Source organism: Sapajus apella, unplaced genomic scaffold, assembly GCF_009761245.1.
Source record: "Sapajus apella isolate SASKATOON/1434 unplaced genomic scaffold, GSC_monkey_1.0 scaffold28, whole genome shotgun sequence".
Classification (NCBI taxonomy): Eukaryota; Metazoa; Chordata; class Mammalia; order Primates; family Cebidae; genus Sapajus; species Sapajus apella.
This window is the reverse complement of record NW_022436968.1, coordinates 12,052,130-12,070,845: the sequence shown is the minus strand read 5'-3', so window position 1 is coordinate 12,070,845 and position 18,716 is coordinate 12,052,130. Positions and strand designations below refer to the sequence as shown.

Genomic DNA, 18,716 nt, shown 5'->3' with positions numbered 1-18,716 from the left:
AGACATTTAAAGAATTCTAACTAGAAAATATTCACACTCAAGCCTGTAATCCCAGCACTTTGGGACGCCGTGGTGGGTGGATAACCTGAGGTCAGCAGTTTGAGACCAGCCTAGCCAACACAGTGAAACCCTGTCTCTACAAAAATATACAAATTAGCCAGGTATGGTGGCACATGCCTGAAATCCCAGCTACTTGGGAGGCTGAGACAGAAGAATTGCTTGAACCCAGGAGGCGGAGGTTGCAATGAGCTGAGATCAAGCCACTGCACTCCAGCCTGGGTGACAAAGACAAGACTCCACCTCAAAAAAAAAAAAAATTCACAAATGAAATATTTCATTACTACCACCAAATGCCAGCAAATTAAGATATATACTTGTGGCGACTATTTTTAGTTTAATTTATGAGAGTAGCTGACTCTATTTTGCACAACATAATCTGTTTCAGAACAATTCCATGTTTATATGTACATTTTAATCATTACTACTCTAAAAACATGAAGCTAATACTTGTTACCCTATTTGACATTAAACTTTGGGAACTGATGTCTTAGTTCCACAGAAAACTGAAGTTTAAAAAAAAAGCAAAAAAGAATTAAAAAAAAAAAGAGAGAATTGATGTCTTAGTCCTTTTTCCCGCTTTTCAGTACTTTAAACATGACTTTCAAAATACAACAGGTGAAAGTACATTCATAATAATAAAATATGAAGGGTATAATTTGGTTTATATTGGGCTTAATAATCCCAATTTATTTCAGCTGCCCTAGTAATAGTGTCCCCTTTCCTTCCAACTTCTGTGTCCTAGTCTGGACAATAAATAATATGGTCACCATCTTACTATGAGCCTTAAATGGTCTTATACACAAACCTCATTTTCCATATTAAGAACCTAAGACTTACAGACCTTAAAATAACCTTCTTAAAGTTACAACCACTTAATGACAGAGCCAAGATTGGAAATCCCATCTCCTTCTGAAAGTGTTCGTTCTACCATTCTACATGCCTATCATTTCCTTTTTAATAAAATCTCACAGGCTACTTCCTCATTCAACTTTATTTTCCCCAAAGCCATATATGACTAAACTCTACTTGGCTATAAACATTTATTGAACAACTACTAGATGCCTAAATTCAAAAGAGTCAAGATTTCAAGGCCTTCTACAATCAGGCCCTAACGTACTTTTCCAATCTACATTTCCCTACATGTATTCACACTCTACATACAGTAGCCAAAACAATCTATTCACTATTTTCTATACAAATCTCCTGCTTTCTTACTCTTTCCTCTATTGGAATGTCAGAATCCCACCACTTAAACATGTCCAAACCCCACTATTCCTAAAGCTCTCAGTTTAAATGCTAACCTCATTTTCAGATTGAATTCCTTCCCTGCAATGCTAACATCTCCCTTTTCTAAACGTGTATAATGTCCGACAGCAGCTATCACTTTCTATTATAGCCATCTCCAGCACAATTAGACAGTGTGCCAAACTCAAGTTTTAATTTCCCCAGTCCATATCATACAGTTCTGCTTATAAGGAAGTAACCAATGCAAACATCTATCAGATTAGAAATTTCAAAGACTATCAGTGTTAGATGATATGTTTTGCTAGGTGATGCTAAAAAGCATACCTTATTATGCAACCATGGCTAAGTGACTTAGCATCTCCAGCCTAATACACTTCTCAACAAAATGGAAGCTGATGTGGACAACTAACCAAGATTACGTACATAAGAATTGTAGCAATGCCTCACAGCCAGAAGCTGTACATTAAACATTAAGTGAATAACAAAGGAAGCTTGCAGATACTTCTTCAGAATTAGTAAGAATAAAACTTTAACTTGAAGTCTTGTTAAGTAAAAAAAAAAAACTTTAATAATCCCCAATAGTATCCATAGTATTTCTAATAAGAGCTGATATTTACTGAGTATGAATTATGTGTCAGACATTGATTGTTCCAAACATTTTACAGGCATCTTACACAATCCTCTTAATGTCTTTATGCAATCACGTTCCCCATTTTAGTAAAAATAAATTTCATAAAGCCTGTGTGAAAGAGGTCAACTATAACAATGAAGAATAAAAAGTCTACAACTCTCTAGCTTCAATTACCAAAAATGCTACATTTTAGTTCCTAAAGTGAGGGAGAGTAGATACCACCAAAAAGTATTAATATCTAGAACAAAGTTTTCTTAATTCAACTGATCTCATTGTTTTACAGTAAATAAAAAGCAGGAAATGGCTTAAGAACATAGATCAGTAACACATTGAAGTTATGTAACAGAACATTAGAAAAATACTACTGTGAAAAAAAACTATTCACTACATTATTATTTATTTATTCACCACACTAATTATTTACTACTATTCACTACACTAATTATTTATTTATTTTTGAGATGGAGTCTTGCTGTGTCACGTAGACTGGAGTGTAGTGGCGCAATGTCAGCTCACTGAAACCTCCGCCTCCTGAGTTCAAGCAATTCTCCTGCCTCAGCCTCCTGAGTAGTTGGGACTACAGGCAGACACCAACACATCCGGCTAATTTTTTTGTATTTTTAGTAGAGATGGGGTTTCATCATGTTGGCCAGGCTGGTCCCGAACTCCTAATTTCAGGTGATTATCCCACCTCGGCCTCCCACAGTGCTGGGATTACAGGCGTAAGCCACTGTGGCCAGCCTCACTACATTAATAGTTATAAAAGCATATTCATGTGATACATGCAAATATTTTAGCAAAATCTTTATATAATGCTTTCATTAAAATTTCTAGCTATGGGTCATTATTCTAAATATTCAAGTAAAATACGTAAAAACTGGAAATAAACAGGATAAACGTCAGGCATGCTTATTGAAAAGAACCTATCTCTATACTGAAAAATCCTGGTAATTAATCTTTGTTCAATTAAGAAGCATTTTCCACACAAATATAAGTATCTAGAAAATTGATTGAAATTTATTATTTATTCTAAATCCTAAAGTATTTCATTCTTTCAAAGAAAAAGCACTGGCAAATCACTATAAGGAATCAGTGCCTACAGAGCTAAATCATTGAAAACAAAGGAACATAGGTATGGTTTTTATTTGCTCATTTCAATTATTACCTTCTTTTGTTACTGAAACTGCTTATTCATAATAAATTATTTTTCTCAATCTAAGTTTTGCTAGTATTTTGTTCCTCTTTAAAAACAATCAACTACAGAAATTTGGTTTCAAGGAATGCTTTGTTCACATTCTTAGTAGGATACTCTAGGCCAGGCTGTTTAAAATAAGAGAGTACTGAGATGCTATTTGGATAAATCTCTGCCTAAACTGTCCCAGCTACCACCCTAGTCATCAACTCTCATGTGGACTCCTACAGTAGCATCCTATCTGTACTTGTGCTCATGCCTCTTCAATCTTCTCTACATAGCAGCAGCACAGTAAACGTTTTTTTGTTTGTTTGTTTGTCTGAGACTAAGTTTTGTTCTTGTTGCCCAGGCTGGAGTGCAATGGTGCAATCTCGGCTTACTGCAACCTCCGTAATTCTCACGCCTCAGCGTCCAGAGTAGCTGGGATTACAGGCATGCACCACCACGCCCGGCTAATTTTATATTTTTAGTAGAGACAGGGTTTCTCCATGTTGGTCAGGCTGGTCTGGAACTCCGGACCTCAGGTGATCCACCCGCCTCCGTCTCCAAAAGTCCTGGGATCACAGGCAGCACAGGATCACAGGTGGCTACCGCGCCTGGCCACAGCGAACATTTTAAACCACCATAGTACACTGAAAAAACTGATCCCACTGATGTCATGCAAGCATTAACAGCAGGTGAAGAGTACATGGGAATTCTCTATACTAACTTTGCAAATTTTCTATAACTCTTAACACTATTTCAATACAAAAATCATTTTTAATTCTGTTTCACCTCACAATTAGAACAAACTACAAAATCTTTACCACTGCCTCAGAATAAAGTCTAAATCAAAGCCCTTACCTATCTCTAAGACCTCATCTCCTTTCGTGCTCCTCCAACCTCACTCAGTATAGTTCTCATATTGGTCTTTCTGCTGTGTTCACATTCACCAAGTGTGTTCCCACCTCAGAGCCTTTGCACTTGTTCCTTCTCATGTCTGGAATGCTCTTCACCATTTTTTAGCATAGCTTACTCCCTCACCTCATTTCTCTTCACAGGCCATTCCTTATGTAAAATGATCTTCTCATCCCCATTTAACTCCTTACCCAGCTTTCTATTTCTTCCTACCAACTATCCCCCAATGAAAATATATATTCATGCTGGGTGCTGTGGCTCACGCCTGTAATGCCAACACTTTGGGAGGCTGAGGCAGGCGGATCAACTGAGGTCGGGAGTTCAAGACCAGCCTGACCAACATGGAGAAACCCTGTCTCTACTAAAAATACAAAATTAGCCAAGCATGCTGGTGCATGGCTGTAATCCCAGGTACTCGAGAAACTGAAGGAGAATTGCTTGAACCCAGGAGGCAGAGGTTGTGGTGAGCCAAGATCACCCCGTTGTACTCCAGCCTGGACAACAAGAGCGAAACTCTCAGAGAAGGAAAAAAAAAAAAAAAGGGAAGTACATATTTATTTTAGTTGTTTACTATCTAACAACCCAATTTGAATTTAAATTCCAAGAAGGCAAGGAGTTTGTATTATTTCCTGGAGTACTGGCATCTAGAGTACTGGCACACAGTAAGTGTACTATAAACAACAATAAAAGATCCTCAAGTTTTTCAACATAAAAGGCATGAAGAGTGTCCTTAATTTCAAAATTTAATTGCTAGTCATAAATGAATTTGATAGTAGGTATAAATTCATGTCTTGAATGAGTTTCAAAAATGTAATCCCTTGAATAAAATCCCCAAGGTTGGGTAAAAGATTTCACATTACATCCTTCCACCATAGGAAAGCATAAAAGAAATGGGTAGCAACTAAAGAGACCGACATATGCATATCAAATATAAGCAGATCTCTTAAGATTACCTGAAAATTCTAATTAACACAAAGATTAGTCATGTTTTAAAAGAACCTCAGAATCCTATTTAAAATCCTTAGTAGTATATTTCTTTTTTCATACATGAAGTGATTCCACTGGAAATATTTCAGAAAAGGTAGTAAAAATATTTTAGGAAAATGTATGATCCAGGCTGGGTGTGGTGGCTCATGCCTGTAATCCCAGCACTTTGGGAGGCCAATGTGGGTGGACCACCTGAGGTCAGGAGTTCCAGACTAGCCTGGACAACATGGTGAAACCCTGTCTCTACTAAAAATACACAAATTAGTCAGGTATGGCAGGTTGGGCGTCTGTGGTCCCAGCCACTCCAGAGGCTGAGGCAGGAGAATCACTTGAACCTGGGAGGCAGAGGTTGCAGTGAGCCAAGTTTGTGCCATCGTACTCAGACCTGGGAAACGAGTAAAACGCCTTCTCAAAAAAAAAAAAAAAAAAAAAAAAGTAAAGTTATCCTAACACTAGCCTAGTAAAATAAGCATTACCGATTTACTGAGTGTTTAAGAAGTGTTACTAAATTGAATCCTCTTAATATGTTTTCAAGGTACATTTTTCTTTATTGTGGTAAAATACACATGAAATTTACCATTTTAACCTTTTCAAAGTGTGCCATTCAGTGGCTTTAAGCATATTTGCATTGCTGTGCAAGCATTAGCACCATCCATCTCCAGACGGTTTTCATCTTCTCAATCAAAACACATTTTAATCCTCATTTTGCAGATACAGAAACAGACCAGAAAAGGGTAAGATGCCAATACAGGTCTATGAGATTTCAAAACTTGAAACACTTCTTCAGTATACTTCAACATTCAAGTTGCTATACAATGACATAAAAGTAGTGTAGAGACAAGCTAAAGACAACATTTGTATTTAATTACATTATAATCAACTACACAGACTTAGACTTTTAAAAAATCTAATTCAAGCCTTTCACTTTATAATTAAGGTTTTTTTTTTTCTAAGTTCACATTGCTAGTCTTCTGTTTAATTCTGAAATGCACAAAGAGTGTTCTATTAAAGAACTGAAAGGCAATAAAATAGAAAAAAGAAAAAAGAAAAAAAAAAAGAACTGAAAGGCAAAGGAAAAAAAATTAAAATTTGTGTCCAGGTCTCCTTGCAATAGAACTCTACTGCCTCTCCCATTAAGCAATGTTGTCTATTTTCCCAGCATTACTATCTTGGCTGGCCTTGTGACTTGTCTTGACCAATAGAAAGCAGCAAAAGCAACAATGAGTCACTCCTAAGTCTAGGGCAAGGTCTTATAGTTTCTGATTTTGCTTTTTTGGGACACTGCCCTGAAATGCTGTATGTGAAGAAGCCTGAGATATCACATGACATAGAGAGAGGGCACCTCAGCATCCCTGCTGTTCCAGCTGGACTCATTCCCCAGAATACACCAGCAGAAAGCACTGCTATAACCTAGAACCAGTGAGATCAGCAGAGTAACTGCCCAGTCAACTCACAGAATCATAAGAAACAAGCTGCTGTTGTTTTAAGCCACAAAATTTAGAGGTAATCTGTTATGCGGCAAAAGGTAGTTGAAACAATTAATATAAAGTTCAGCAATATAGATTAAAATAATTTCTATTTTACCACCTGAACACATTAATTTGCTGCAGCTAAAATTTTTGGAAATTTAAGATTCTGGCTATAGATGGTCAAGTAAAAGCAAACTTGAAATTAATTTTATCATCAGTATTACAAAATCACTAATTATATATCATGGTACAGTGGGCTTGATCAAGTGTAACATCTTTGTATAAAAGGCATCACATTGTATTAATGATAATACAATTTACCTCATTTAATGGCGCTATTTTCCATTACAAATAGAAAAATAAATAGGCTAGTCCCTTTACATTCAATTTTAATAATTTTTTAAACTTTTCTAACATGTGATTAACCTACTTTCAAAACCAGTACACAAGACATAAATCAAGCTTTTCTTACTGACGTCATCACTGTAATTGATAATTATACAGTTATTTATGTCAAGATGGCCTCAGATGCTACTGACATGTACAAGATAATCTGACAACATTAAATGGTCCTTGCCTGCTATACTTAAGCGTTTTCATTTTTCTTCCTATAAATTATCATTTGCTCCTGATGGGAGCAACTTTTAACGTAGTGTGTGTCAGAATATACACTTGTTACAATTTTGCCTAATCAGACTCGACAAACTTGGTCATAGGAGAACCAAAATGCCTTTCTCTGAATAAACTTCATTTATTCTAGAATACCATTTCTAGTTGCTCAAAATCATTTTTTTACAGCTTTATTAAGGTACAGTTTACTTACCATGAAATTCACCCATCATAAATGAACAATAATTTTAATAAATTTATAGAGTTGTGAAACTATCCACTCTATCCAGCTGTAGAACATTTCCATCATCCCAAAAAGTTCCCTTGTGCCCATTACAGTTAATCCTGCTGTTACTCCAAAGCTCGAGGCAACTACTAATTTGCTTAGTCTCAATAAACTTGCCTTTTGTAGACATTTCCTATAAAACAGAATCATACAGTATGTAGCTTTTTACATCTGGCCTCACTTATTCATGTTGTAGCATTTATCAGTAGTTTGCTCCTTTTAATTGCTGAGTAGTATTCTGTTAAATGTCCACACCACATTTGGTTTATTCATTCATCAGTTAATAGGCATTTGAATTGCTGCCAATTCGGGGCTATCATGAATAACAAATTCTGCTCTGAACACGTCCTTGGATAGACATATTTTCACTTCTCTTGGGATAATTCCTAGGAGTGGAATTGCTTCTTTCTTAACTCTGAGATGTGATTCAGAGAGGCAAGTGACATGAAAAGTATAGATAAGTGAAGAGTTACTGTAATAACATATTATCCATTTAGACAACAACCTATTATATTACCAGGCATTGTGGGAGAAGCTGAGAAAAACTATGAATAAAGCACTGACTCTCCCCTAAACAAGCTCATTGTCTATATGAGGGGTGTGTAATATAAATGTACAGGGAAATCCCATTTGCTTGGGTTTTTTTAAATTTGTTTGATTGGCTTTTTTGTTCTTTTTAACGTAAATATGCAGTTTTAGAGGCTGATTATTCAGTTTTAGAAGCTGACTAACTTCTAGGTGCAAGGTTCAAAGATGGTGAAAAACTACAATGATCAATTCCCATAATCCCTTCAAGACAAAGGTTCTCACAAACTGGCAATAACACGAAAAGGGTAACAACAAAAACAAAATCTATACATTAGTGTGATAAAGACCACAATAAGAAAGGTCAGAGCTTCTAAGAGTGGTGAAAATGCTGAGCAAAACAGGGAAGTTAAAGGAGAGGCTGCACTGAGTAGGTGCCCATGAATGATTTTTGGTACACGATTACATACTGACAGAGTACATGACAGCTGATGTTAAGTTTCCTTAAGCCTGTGAAGAGGAATAAAGTTTAAGTTATCCCAGCTTCTGTTTGGCCTTTCTGGACATCTGTTATTCTTGGGAGATTTGGAGACAAGGTGAGGTGGCATCACTGGGAGAATAATTCCCACTTAAAATCTCTAATACTCTGCCTCCACAAATTATTTGAACACAGAGACCTCCTATTCATTCACTCTACTGTCTTTTTACTGTCACTCATCCTCTTATGCTCCCCTTTTTTTATGAGACAGTCTCGCCCTGTCATCCAGGCCAGGGTGTAGTGGCATGATCTCGGCTCACTGCAGCCTCCGCTTCCTAGGTTCAAGTGACTCTCATGCCTCAGCCTCCCAAGTAGCTGGAACAACATGCACATGCCACCATGCCTGGCTAATTTTTTGGTTTTTTTTTTTTTTTTTTTTTTTTTTTTGGAGAGACAGGGTTTCACCATGTGGGCCAGGCTGGTCTCCAACTCCTGACCTCAAGTGATTCACTGGCCTCAATCTCCCAAAGTGCTGGGATTAAGGCATGAGCCATCCCGCCAGGCCCCCTACTTTCTCTCTTAACCATCTTAATTTTAAGTGGTCCATCATTATAATTACTGCCCTGTCCTTCTCTCCTTCTTTCATAACCATCTGATAAAACCTATAACAGTAGAAAAGCATATACTTATGGTGACTTGATCTCAACCTGATTTCACGATCATTAACCATAACTGAGTAGCAATACTACTCAATTTTTACTGTCAATTCATTTTCCCACTCTCCTAGATGATTATTCCACTCCTTTTTCTCTCTTAAATCCCTCAATAATTTTTTCAACTTGACTCTCAGCCTTAAACCTAACCTGAGATCCAGATGCATATAAACAATTGGCACTTAAGATTTCCAGTAAGCCACTCAAACTTAACATGTCTAATATTGAGACATTGGGTACTTTCCCCACTGCATTCACTGCACTACTCCCACTGTACTACCCCAAACCTATATCTCCTGTTCTCTCACCCCATTCTATCTTGACATTTGTTCAAGCAAAAACCTTAAAATATATATCCAGAATCTGAACATTTCTCACCTCAACCACCCTAGTCCAAGCCATCATCAGCTCTTATCTCAGTGACAACAAATTTCCTAACTATTCTCCCTATTTTTACCTTTGCTCTCCTGCAGACTATTCTCTACCAAGTAACCATAGTGATCACAGTCATATCACTTCATTCCTCTGCTACTCCCCTCCTGTGGCATCTCAACACACTCAGGGTAATTAGCTAAGGTCCTTACTATGATCCAGACGGCACTATATGATCTGACCATTCATTACAACCACTGACACTTCATGTCCTACCAAGGTCCCCCTCAATCTTCTACTCCACTCATAATAGCCTCCTTGTTCCTGAACACGCCAGGCATGCACCCACCTGAGTCTTTGGAGCTGCTGTTCCTTCAGCACAGAATGCTCCTCCCCTAGCTAAACTCACTCCCTATCTTCAAATCTCTGCCCTAATGTCTTCTTTTCAGTAAGGCCTTTCCTGGTCACTCTAAGTAAATTAGCATCTGCCAGGCATTAGTCTTATGCATTTACCCTTATGCTTTGTCTAGAACTCTTTACCTGGTATTATATTCTTATTCGTTTATTATTTACTTCTGTTCAACATAATGTAAGCTTTATAAGAACAGAGACTTCTGTTTGTTCACTGTGGGAACCTTCTCTTCTGCGGGAACCTTCTCTTCCAGAATAGAATTTGGCTCATAGAAGACACTCAATAAAGGACTTAAATAAACAAATGAACAATTAGTGGAGAGTGTGATGGAAACATACATATGCAGAACTTAAACTAATTTGGAAAGGTCAGGGAAAGGGCTTCTCTGAATGATGACATCTAAGCACAGACCTGAAAGACAAGTTAGCCTAGTGAAAGAATATGCGAGAGACTATTCCAAATAGTAAAAACTGCATAAACAAAATCCCAGAGGCAAAAGTAAATGTGGCCATTTGTTCAATGAAAGTATACACATACTTTCTCAAAATACAACACTCCTTTAAAAAAATAAAGCAAGCAAATCTATTTTCCTTATGTTCTACATTCTATCCTACACTAGGCAATGGGAACTAAAATAGTATACCAGTCTGCATACTCTGGGCCAGGGACCATTAATGTACCTATTTAAAATACTCTTAGCCAAGATGAGTGTTAGGAAGAATAAAGGAAAAAAGTACTCTACAACGTGTTATTTATTCCATTGTACCTTTTACTGTCTTATTTTCAATCTTAGCAAATAACTTCAGATCTGACAAAAGGTAGTACCGAAGCTGCATGAAGAAACATTGAGAAGATAACATACTAAAGGTACTTAAAAGGTACAAGGTTAGCTGGGTGCATCCCAGCACTTTGGGAGGCCAAGGCGGGAGGATCACAAGTTCAAGAGATCAAGACCATCCTGGCCAACATGGTGAAACCCCACCTCTACTAAAAATACAAAAATTAGCTGGGTGTGGTGGAGCGCGCCTGTAGTCCCGGCTACTTGGGAGGCTGAGGCAAGAGAATTGCTTGAACCTGGGAGGTGGAGGTTGCAGTGAGCCAAGATCACACCACTGCACTCCAGCCTGGTGCCTGGCAACGGAGTGAGACTGTCTCAAAAAAAAAAAAGGTACAAGGCTAAAAGTGGCTAAAGACCCCAAAGAAATTACCAAGGAAACGAAAGGTGTTTAGGTACTGATAATGTCTTCTGCTACTATGAAGGGCATCAAAATCACCACTGCAGGCAAAGGGACTAACAACTGTTTGAAACCTGAAAAGCTATCACTTAGAAGCAAGAGATAACTTCAAATAGTTTGAAGAATATGGAAAAATGCAGACTGCATATACTTGGAGCCTATGCCATGGAACCCCAGTGTAATGCTCACTGGCAGTCTCATTTCCAGAAAAGCAGAAAGTCTCTTTGAGTTGAAGAGGTTATGGTTTAGCATGACAAAAATATATAGTATATAAGATGCACAAAAGAATATTCTGAAAGCCCAGGTAATTATATAAGAAGGGTAAGAAAGAAGATATTTTAAAATAGATGTGTTTTGGGATCAAGAACCACCCCTGAGAATATGAAAAAAAAGCTTAAAAATTCATTCACACACAAATTCTACATGCAATTTTAAGGGATTCTCAAACTCATGAAAATTCAATGGAAAAACACGGTAAAATCATTACACTGAAGACAAAAATATAACCCGTAATGAAAGCTACACAGCAGGCTTTTACAAAAATTGTCTAGATAGATGTTAGAAGGCAGAGGGTTAGAGGAGAGTAGGCTCCAGGAAAACAAAAAATTATAAAAAGGTCACATGATTATCAGGCCAAATAAATTAAAGGATACTAAAAAAGGCTTGTAACTAATTTCAAAAAGTTGTGGTTTAACTATGAAACTAAAATAATTTTAAGTAAATGACAGAATTTAGGAAGAGAGACTCCTTTGCACTTTAATGCTAAGTATTCTTCAGCATTAAATTTCACTTTAATGCTAAATTATTCATCTTATAGACCAAAGTGTGACAACAGAATGAAGAAATGCAAACCAAGCACTTAGGCCTTTACTGATTTTTAATTTTTTACAACCAATATATAATACAGTATCAGAACACTGTATAAGTACAGAACCAAAAAAAAGCATAAACAATTTTGACAATACAAAAATAAATGGATACATGACCAAGGGTGAGAATATCAGAAAAAGAACTACATTAAAGTTAAAAAAGGAAGTAATCAGTGATTCAAAAATACTAACAAAAAGCTATTAAACACTGGGAAAAGGGCTTGAGTGGGGGAGTAAGGGGAAGAAAACTGAGCAAGCTAAATCTTCATTTTTTCTTGCATAGAAGAGAGATTGTCTAAAGTTGGTAAGCGAAGTTATAAGGGAATAAGCATATTTGTTATAGTTCTAGCAGTAACCTGTAGAAATATTAAAAATAGAAGTTCCCTCAGGAATATGACTAGGATAGGAAAAAGTAAACTAGGAGATATTCACTTTTCATCCCAAATTCTTCTGGACTATTCATTACCATGTATTCATGTTCTTTAGGCAAAAATAAAAAATTTTAATCAGTTTAGGCAGGTTACCAGAGCTGATGTAATTCCTTGCCACTATTTGACCTATTTCAATTACTTTCCAAATAATATCAAAGCAAGGCTTACTTACATATTCATAGGAGTTGTTTGTTTAAGATAGAATTAAAGACTTTTACATATGGAGGAGTCATTAACAACTCAATACTGATGACCTTTTTAAAAGACTACTGACATTTCAGTTAATTTTCATCATTTCAAAATTCCTTAAATTCTGGCAATGTTTAATTGGTCAGGAACAAATATTCCTTTGAGTTTCCATTAGGGCATATATATTTATTCATAATGAAGTATGTTGTCACAATTTCCAGTTACATTATTGTACAGCAAGATGACCCCTTCTAAACCAAAGTCATATTTGTTGGCCTACTACATGCCAGTCAACAGGAGTTCAAAGATGAGTGCGTGGTCCAGGAAGATGGAGACATGGGGTACCACAGAGAAAGCGAGTGTTTTTTGATTTGTTCTGATTCCCCTGGTGGAGGTTGAAGAGAGAGAGGAAGGGAGGGCAACAGTAGGAGAGACTAGGTGGCATAAAAATCAATGTTTGGATTAACATTGCATTTATTCCAGCAGGAGACACAGATCTAAAGGGGATAAATTCAAATGACCTTATAGTGGGGAACCTGGACAAGCCATAAATAACCAGTTTGATGTTTTTTGCAAGTCAAAAGGGACTGTGAAAGTTCTAGTTTAGATAATGAAGTGGATGGTGACAGTTCAAGGGAGAAAACACAAAAGAGAAGAAAAATGTAGGCTAATCACATGTTCCACATTGGATACAAAGTTTCCTGTTTAGCTTGTGGAGCTGTCCAAAGGAGTAGCTAGAATTCAGATGCAGAGCAGCAATCCCCAACCTTTTTAGCACCAGGGACCAGTTTCGTGGAAGACAATTTTTCCACGGACTGGGGTGGAAGGGTAGGGGGTGGTTTGAGGTAACTGAAGCACGTTACATTTACTGTGCACTTTATTTCTATTATTACTTTGTAATATGTAATGAAATAATTACACAACTCATCATAATGTAGAATCTGTGGAAGCCCTGAGCTTGCTTTCCTGCAACTTGATGGTCCCATCTGGGCGTGATGGGAGATAATGACCGATCAGGCATTAGATTCATCCAAAGAGCTCACAACCTAGATCCCTTGCATGCACAGTTCACAGTAGGGTTCACACTCCTATGAGAATCTAATGCCACTGCTAATATGACAGGAGAAAGAGCTCAGGCAATAATGTGAGTGATGGGGAGTGGCTGTAAATACAGATGAAGCTTAGTGTACTCATCCACCACTCACCTACTGCTGGGCAGCCGGGTTCCTAACAGGCCACGGACTGGTACCTGTCTGTGCCCTGGACATTGGGGACCCTGATCTAGAGCACAGAATATAGGAGATTATATATGTACTTATTTGAAGCCACAGCAGTAAATGTTTTCATATATATATATATATATATATATACACACTATGGGGAGGAGGAGTTATTTAGAAATACCCACATTTAAAGGTACTCAGAAGAAAAGCCAGTTAAGTAGAACAAAAAAAGTCAAACAGCTCCCATTCTTCAAGAGCAATTTGTCTCACATTGTACTACATGCTTTAGGAGACACTGAACTGCTCCTTACCGGCATTATTACCATTTTAGAAATAAGAACAATGATACTTGGCCGGGCGCAGTGGCTCATGCCTGTAATCCCAGCACTTTGGGAGGCTACGGTGAGCAGACCGCCTGAGGTCAGGAGCTCAAGACCAGCCTGGTCAGCATGGTGAAACCGTGTCTCTACTAAAAATACAAAATTAGCCTGGCGTGACAGCAGGCACCTGTAATGCCGGCTACTCGGGAAGCTGAGGCAGGAGAATCGCTTGAACCCAGGAGACGGAGGTTGCAGTGAGCTGAGATCACACTACTGCACTCCAGCCTGGGCAACAGGGTGAGACTCCATCTCAAAAAACAAAAAACAATGATACCTTAAGATGTTCAATAATTTCTGCCCAAAATCATTTAGCTACTAAGTGGAAAGACCAGAAGTCAAATTATGGTTTACTGAATCCAAAGTCCATCCTCTTAACCAGTATGTTACTATCTTAATAGGAGTCATGACAAAACAAGGAATACTCTCTTAAAGACAAGTTAGGAAGGAGTTAAATATGCCTACCATTCCTTCTAAGACCTTACCAAACTACAGTGCATGTGTCAAGGGCCTTCCTACACCTATCCCCAATTCCAACACTCCACCCCTAAAACACATTTATGTTCTTAGGAACTGAGACTCTTGCTCTTTTTCTCGGTTACTTTCAGTAATACCATTAATGAGATGTATTTGAATAGTTCTACTAAAAAATACAATCTTTTTTTTAACTAAAATTAACTCAATAACTTTTTAAAAGTGTCGATAAGTTCAGGTCCTGACATAAATCTAAGGTGATCTTTGAATACAGTGAAAGCTACCTATGCTGAAGTGTATCAAATAGTTCCATTCATTAATGGGACATTTACTTAGTGCCTCCTTAGGTGTCAGGCCCTAGGGATGAGAGAGTTTTAAAAGACTCTAATGCTACGCCTCTGAACCAACTTTACTGCTAATTATCACACTTGGAGTTGCTTTATTTTGTCTTTCCTAGAGTGACTTTATAAGCTACTTAAATTAAAAACATGTTTTACATAACATCTTAATTCTATATTCCTTGGGAGAGGGAATAAATAATATCTGTAACATAAAAGATTCCTCCAACTTAGGAAAACGTAATTTTCAAGTTATTTCAACAACAGCCTGTGTTCTAGTCTAGAATCCCTATATCACTCTTGTGGCACTCTACTTGCCAGCAATGTCTGTATTCTTGAGGACTTCAAGATCTAATTCAACATATATAGATAGGATAGTAATTTTTATCATTTTCTCATCAATTTGGAAATCAAACCCAAAATGTTACACTAAAATGTATAACAGGCTAATTCCTTAACAAAACTATTGTGCAGGATGATATTTTTACTGTTTTAAAAAATACAAACTAGCTTTTAGGTGTAAAGCAATATAGGAAAGAGAAAAAAATGTTTAAAAAATATTGAAAAAAATTAGTAAGAAAAGTTTTAACATATACCTGAACATTTGCTTAAACTGCCTTTTAGATTCCCTGAGCAAAACAATTTCTATGTGTTAATAAAATAAGGAAGGAGTTTCTACTATTTCTTCAATCAGGAAAATAACAGATTCCCCTCCATGTACTCATAAGAAACTGAGAAGAAACAAATTCCATTTGAGTTACACTTTCAAAATAATGAAAGCATTTATATTAGAGATAAATCAAATTATCTTTCAGCTCAGAAATGCTTTGCTTAACCTGAAATTAAATGAGGAACTTGATTAAAATACAAACCTGGACCAGGTACGGTGGCTCACGCCTGTAATCCCAGCACTTTGGGAGGCTGAGGTAGGCGGATCACCTGAGGTTAGGAATTCAAGACTGACCCAGCCAACACGGTGAAATCCCATCTCTACTAAAAATTTAAAAATTGACCGGGTGTGGTGGCATGTACCTGTAGTCCCAGCTACTTGGGAGGCAGAGGCAGGAGAATCGTTTGAACTCAGGAGGCAGAGGTTACAATGAGCTAAGATCATGCCACTGCACTCCAGCCCAGGTGACAGGGTGAGACTCCATCTCACCAAAAAAAGGAGAAAAAAAAGAAAAAAAACACACATAACCTGGCACACATTAGAAAACAAGTGGCTGCTATAATTATAAAACTGGTATGGCTTTCATTCATTTTGAATTTCACTTGACCAGCTTGGTTTGAACCATATGAACCACATGGGGGACATTTAGTTCAACATCATGACCCAAGGAACAAACCTCATTCCTTGGTCCTAGATTTTCCCTAAATCAGAACTGGAAGTACAAAACTCCCTTACCAAGAAAGTAAAAATGACTCAACAGAGTCCAACATCATCACTGTAGAAGCCATTTTATGCACCAATCCTGCTATCTGTCACCAGTGCCCTCTTGTTGTATATCAAATGACTACATGCTCAAGGATTCTAAAGGGCTTAAAAAGTATGGAGGTGAGGGCAGTTTTTAAAATATACACACACACACACACACACACACACACACAAACCAAAAATCAACAATTTTTTGGCTGCAAGATAAGGGTAGACTTTTTGCAAGAATCCAGTTTAGAAACTTAAAAAATATATATATTTTGAGGCTGGGTGTGATGGCTCAAGCCTGTAATCCCAGCATTTTGGGAAGCCAGTGCGGGAGGATTACTTGAGCCCAGAAGTTTGAGACCAGCCTGGGCAACACAGCAAGATCCCATGTCTATACAATACACAAAAATTTAGCCAGGTATGGCGGATGTGCCCCTGTAGTCCCAACTACTTGGGAGGCTGAGGCAGGAGGATTGCTTGAGACCAAGGGGTGGAGTTTGCAATGAGCTGAGATCGCTCCACTGAACTCCAGCCTGAGCGATAAAGCAGGACTGTGGCTCAAAAAAAAAAAAAAAAAAAAAAAAAAAAAATTATTGCATTTTCACCAGAAATCTGTTTTTATGAGTACCTTTTCTGAAATTGGGGACAAGTATTACTTGTAAGACATGAATCAGAGTAGAAATAGTACTAACCTAGATCCCTGAGAAAAAGTAAGCATGTTCTGTTTCACATATTTACATAATGATCCAAAGAACAAAAATAAGAAAAAAAGAAACGACTATGATATCAAGACCACTTCCACACTGCACTAGCCAGAAATCTGCAACCTCCTATGAATCCCAGATGCTACTACTATCTTTTCCAGTCTTTAAGTGTCATCAACTAATTTAATAAGTTAAAAAAATAAAAATAAAACTGAAACCTCAATTCTCAGGTCCTGACCCAAGCTGGCTAGGAACTTCTAGCCAAAACCTTAGCAGACCCAGATCAAAACTGAGCTTACAAGACGTTATATATACTCAATACGTAGTACTTCAGTAGGTAAAAAAAAAAACAACAGAGTAGCATTACAAAGAATAGTTGTAAAGGCAACATGACAAAACTCAGGCTTTGCAAACAAAACAAAGTAAATGCTACGAGTAAGTCAAAACATTCAACAACACTGTACAAACAATTTTATAGGTTTAGCACAGAATTACCACACAACCCAGCAATTCTTTTCATAGGTTTATAAAGCCAAGAGAAATGAAAACATATCCATAAAAAACATTCACATAAATGTTTATAGCAACATGATTCATAATAGGCAAAAAAGTAGAAAGAATCCAAACATCCATCAACTCATGAATGAATAAATAAAATGTGGTATATCACACAATGGAATATTATTTGTCAATGAAAAGAAATGAAGGTTGGGCACAGCAGCTCACAGCTGTAATCTCAGAGCTTTCGGAAGTCAAAGTGGGAGGACTGCTTAAGCCAAGGAGTTTGAGACCCACCTAGGCAACATAGCCAGACCATGTCTGGATAAAAAAATTTTAATTTTTTTTAAAAAAATAGCCGAGCATGGTGGTGTTCACCTGTGGTCCTAGCTACTTAGGAGGCCAAGGTGGGAAGATCCTTTTAGTCTGGGAGTTTGGCGTTACAGTGAGCTATGATGGCACCATTGCATTCCACCCTGGGCGAGAGTGAAACCCCGTCTCTTAAAGCAAAGTACTGATACATACTACAGTTTGGATAAACCTTGAAAAAACTATGTTAAACGACAGAAACCAGTCACAGAAGATCACATATTACATTATTCCAGATGAAGTCTTCAGAATAGGCATAGAGATGGACAGAAAATGCTACACAGTGGTTGCCTAGGGCAGAGGTGTTAGTGGGAAATCAGGAATGACCGCTAATAGACATGAAGTTTCTTTTTGCAGTGAGGAAAATGTTCTAAAATTAATTGTGGTATTGGATGCACAACTCTGTGAATGTATTAAAAAACAGTGAATTGTATATTTTGAATGGGTGAGTTATATGGTATGTGAATTATATCTCAATAAAACTATTATTAAAAACATCAATTTTGTGCTTCAAAAGTTAGAAAGAGAAGTAAAACTAATAAAAAACAAAAAACAACAGCATGATAATAAACAGTTTGCCCTGCATTTCAAGAACAGCAGATTCTTAATTGGTCTTTTAACTGACAATTTTACTATTATTTCACCAGATATTTCTAATTTTCTAAGGAAAGATCTAATACTAAGGAACAATGCATATTCTAACATACAAG

The 18,716-nt window shown here is 37.2% G+C and overlaps 1 protein-coding gene across 4 annotated transcripts in view; it reads right to left on the bottom strand.

The window, feature by feature from the left end:
- Positions 1–18,716, bottom strand: part of NCKAP1 (NCK associated protein 1) — a 112,840-nt gene that overhangs the window by 77,179 nt on the left and 16,945 nt on the right. The gene's annotated exons all lie outside the window — the stretch shown is intronic.